The sequence below is a fragment of the Aquarana catesbeiana genome, linkage group LG03, assembly GCF_042186555.1.
Source record: "Aquarana catesbeiana isolate 2022-GZ linkage group LG03, ASM4218655v1, whole genome shotgun sequence".
NCBI lineage: Eukaryota > Metazoa > Chordata > Amphibia > Anura > Ranidae > Aquarana > Aquarana catesbeiana.
The window spans coordinates 696,259,297-696,264,120 of NC_133326.1; the positions used below are offsets into that span (position 1 = coordinate 696,259,297).

Genomic DNA, 4,824 nt, shown 5'->3' on the forward strand with positions numbered 1-4,824 from the left:
GTCAGCTGTTGCTAAGCCTGCGATATTCGAGATGGGAAGAATGGAAACTGCTGCAAAGGAATAAGGCCCAACTGACATATAGCATCATTGCAGAGGGCGTAAAAGAAAGCCCGGGGATGTCACCATTGAACCAAAAATGTCCATGGGAAGTTCCGGATCAGGTCCCTGATCCAAATGGAGGACAGCACATCACGGGGGGAGATTTTCCTTAGTGTGTTTGGAGCTCTGTTTAAGCCCGGTGGGTAGCAGCCGGCTTGCTGGCGGAGGTCTTTTTGTGGATGAAGAGGAGCTCCTGCTGGTCTCTGATGAAGAAGGGTACTGGGAGATCAAACCCAGTTGCAGGAGCAGCCATTCTCCCTCGGCGAATGAGGAGAAGCTGTAATTTTTGTTCCTGTAGGAAAAGTTTAATCGAAGGGGGAAGGACCAATGACATGTGATCTCTTTTTCAAGCAGTAGTTGCAGCAGCGGTTTGAGAGAGCGCCTTTTTTGCACAGTGTATGGCGACAAGTCTGCAAAAATCTGGATCCTGTGTCTCATCAATTTGAGGTTTTCTGAGCCCCTAGATCTTCTCATCACCTCCTCATTTATGGAGAAGAAATGGGGTTTCACAATGATGTCTCTGGGAAGGCCATCTGATCGGGGGGGTTTGAAGGGCTCTGTAAGCTCTGTCTAGCTCCTGTTGTTGCTCTGTGATATCAGGTATAAGGTTACACAAAAGGGTCTTCACTGCGGCATGAACATCCTTTTCTGATTCAGGGAGACCTTGAACGTGAAAGTTATAGCGTCTCGATCTATTTTCGAGGTCATCAATTTTGGCAAATGCTGTTTCCAGCTGGTCTTGCAGGCCTTAAATCCTTGCTGAATTTTGATTGATGCGAGAAACTGCTTGGTCAGCTTTCTTTTCTATTATGTCCATCCTCATCCCTATTTGTTGCAGGTCAGCATGGATGGATGAGGTAATTTGTGCTGCATTTTGTGCCAGGCTCTTGGAGAGGAGCTGGGAGAAGGCCTCCATCATGGAGGGGAAATCGCATGGCACAGGAATGTCAGAGTGGGCTTCTGATACTGACAATACCAGTCCTGTATCAGGGTCCATCATAGGTGTGGAGGGAAGGCCCAAGCCCATACTGCCCAAGAGGGACTCTGTGGATGAGGGAGAAGCAGTCAGGGGCAGGGGCGGAAAGTCTGTCCCTGGGGACTGTGGTGGCTGTGGATGCTGTGTGTCCTGGTCCGCTATAGAGTGCTCCATCTCCTCCATGTTGCGCAGGCCTCATGGAGCCGCCACCATCTTGGCATAGCTGATCTGACTGCCTGCCGCAGTCATCTGGCTCGTCAGGTTCCTGCGAACGTTTGCAGTTTTCAAGGCAGTGTTCCTGGGGGTTTCCCCCGTTCGTGTGGCCCGGTAAGGTGCTCGGGGGGTTGCTCCGATCGCTCCAGTGGCTGTCTCAGAGCCATGGTGGAGCGGAGCTCTAACAGCCTGCAGCCATCTTAGGAACTGCCACACATGTGCCTAGCTGCTGCCTCTTTTTAAACCCCTGTTCCCTTTGGACCAGTCCATGACCATTTTATGGCTTTTATGACTATGTTGCTATCCCAGCAAATGTACAACATTCCATTTTAAGGGCATTACCTCCTGGAGCGCCAGATCCCCAATTCACCATTTCTCTGCCTGATGTACACAGGGCGTCCTTGCCCCAACACTTCTACCTACATCTCCCGGATTGCAGTGGTGGGTTCCACAGCACAGGGATATGTGGCATCCCTTCTGTGTATATGATGAGCGATACTTCTTCTGAATTTTGTGAGTGTTTTTAACAGCTTGTGAATGAACCATTTATTCTTATACTGCACTTAGGTGGCGCTTCCTTTTCTCCTTCTTTTTGCTGTTTTTTGGTAGAAGTCGTGTCTTGGATGGCCAGTGTTTGCAAGTTCTATATGAGTTTAAAAAGATATACAGTGAATTAAAATTACTTTATCCAGTGTAATACAATTACCTTTTGTTAACAAGGTTTGAAACAAGGAATTTATTTTATTAAAGGTTTTGAATAATTTGCTTTTGTCTTTAATATAAATTTGTTTACAATTTCTTTAATATCTTTATTCCTCAAGCTGTATATGAAAGGATTTACAAAGGGAGTAAAAACAGTGTACAGCAATGACATTATCTTACTGGTGGTTCGTGATTGTCCTTCTTTTGGAATCAGATAAGTGGCAATTAGGGTTCCATAAAACAGAAAAACAACAATGAGATGGGAGCTACAAGTGGAAAAGGATTTCAGTCTTCCAGAAAAGGAGGATATCTTTAAAAGAGTTACAACAATATAAGTATATGAAACCACTATCAGAAGGAACGGTAGTACTAGCACAGGAAAGCACAACAAGGTTGCTTCCATTTGAATTCTGGATGTATCTGAACAGGAAAGTTTCATAAGAGGATTTAAATCACAATATAAAAAGTCAATATAATTTGGTCCACAAAATTCTAGTTCACATATGTCAAGTGTAAAAATGAATGCCACAGAACAACTTAACAGCCAGGATGCAAGAACTAGTTTAATGCAAAGTGTTTGTTTCATAATGGAGGAATAATGCAGAGGAGAGCAGATGGCTACATAGCGGTCATAGGACATCACTGTCAGGTGGTAACATTCAAATGTTTCAATTGTAGAATAACAACAAAACTGAAATATGCAACCAGAAAATGATATGGAGGTCCGCCCATGCAGAACAATATTTAACATGTTAGGAGCAATATCTGTGGTCACTGGTCAGCATGATGTCAGATAAACAAAGTTGGGAGAGGAAGAAGTACATGGGAGAATGAAGGGTTTTGCTGTAATATACCAACATGATGATCAAAAAGTTTCCACATATTGTCACAATGTATATAATAAGGACCAAGGTGAAAAGCAGAAGATTATATATGGCCATGTTGTTCAATCCCAAAAAAAAGAATGTGGTGACATTACCTTTATGTGTGGTCTTTGAGAAAAACAAATTATTAATACAGCAAAAAAATAGTATCTTCAATTTGCAAAATGAAAGATAGCAAATACTAATGTTTACTGTAAATACCCAACCACATTCAAGAAAAATTTAAAAAATACATATGATTTTTAATTGCACATAATTGGTTGATTGAAATAAACACAACTGCATTTTTACTGTTATTTACTGAGCTCAGTGAATATTCCATTTGCTAAGTGGACAGTTTATACTTTTTTATTAAATCTGCCCTTTTCTTTTAATAAGAAAATTTAAGAGAAGATTTTGAAATACTAAATAGTTCCTTTAACCAGTTGCCGACCGCCTAACGCAGATATACTGCGGCAGAATGGCACGGGCAGGTAAAATCACGTACCTGGTACGTGATTGCCTGCCGCGTTCGGGGGGTCCGATCGGACCCTCCCGGTGCCCGAGGCGGTCAGCTTCTGACTGGGAGCGATCAGAGGTGAGGGGGAGACCATCCATTCGTGGCCCCCCCCCTCGCGATCGCTCCCAGCCAATGAGAATCTTCCCCTGCCTCTGTATAGTACACAGAGGCAGAGGAAGTGATGTCATCTCTCCTCGGCTCGGTATTTTGCGTTCCGGCGCCGAGGAGAGAAGACATCCGAGTGATGGTAAAACACACACACAGTAGAACATGCCAGGCATACTTTACATGCCCCTTTACCCCCCGATCCCCCCCGATCACCCCCTAATCACCCCCCCGTCACACTGACACCAAGCAGTTTGTTTTTCTGATTACTGCATTGGTGTCAGTTTGTGACAGTTAGTGTGGTAGGGCAGTTAGTATTAGCCCCCTTTAGGTCTAGGGTACCCCCCTAACCCCCCCTAATAAAGTTTTAACCCCTTGATCACCCCCCGTCGCCAGTGTCACTAAGCAATCGTTTTTCTGATCGCTGCATTAGTGTCACTGGTGACACTAGTTAGTGAGGTAAATATTTAGGTTCGCCGTCAGCGTTTTATAGCGACAGGGACCCCCATATACTACCTAATAAAGGTTTTAACCCCTTGATTGCCCCCTAGTTAACCCTTTCACCACTGATCACCATATAACCGTTACGGATGACGCTGGTTAGTTCGTTTATTTTTTATAGTGTCAGGGCACCCGCCGTTTATTACCGAATAAAGGTTTAGCCCCCTGATCGCCCGGCGGTGATATGCATCGCCCCAGGCAGCGTCAGATTAGCGCCAGTACTGCTAACACCCACGCACGCAGCATACGCCTCCCTTAGTGGTATAGTATCTGAACGGATCAATATCTGATCCGATCAGATCTATACTAGCGTCCCCAGCAGTTTAGGGTTCCCAAAAATGCAGTGTTAGCGGGATCAGCCCAGATACCTGCTAGCACCTGCGTTTTGCCCCTCCGCCCGGCCCAGCCCAGCCCAGCCCACCCAAGTGCAGTATCGATTGTCACTGACACTTACAAAACTCTAAACGCATAACTGCAGCGTTCGCAGAGTCAGGCCTGAACCCTGTGATCGCTAACAGTTTTTTTGCGTTTTGGTGAACTGGCAAGTGCCAGCGGCCTAGTACACCCCGGTCATAGTCAAACCAGCACTTCAGTAACACTTGGTGATGTGGCGAGTCCCATAAGTGCAGTTCAAGCTGGTGAGGTGGCAAGCACAAGTAGTGTCCCGCTGCATTTGCCAATCCTAATTGGGAACCCACCACTTCTGCAGCACCCGTACTTCTCCCATTCACATCCCCAACCAAATGCAGTCGGCTGCATGAGAGGCATTTTCTTTATGTCCTCCCGAGTACCCCTACCCGACGAACCCCCCAAAAAAGATGTCGTGTCTGCAGCAAGCACGGATA

The 4,824-nt window shown here is 45.6% G+C and overlaps 1 pseudogene; it reads right to left on the reverse strand.

Moving 5' to 3' along the window:
• Positions 1-229: 229 nt before the first annotated feature.
• On the reverse strand, positions 230-2,931 carry LOC141134270 (olfactory receptor 1468-like; annotated as a pseudogene).
• Between the last annotated feature and the right edge of the window lie 1,893 nt (positions 2,932-4,824).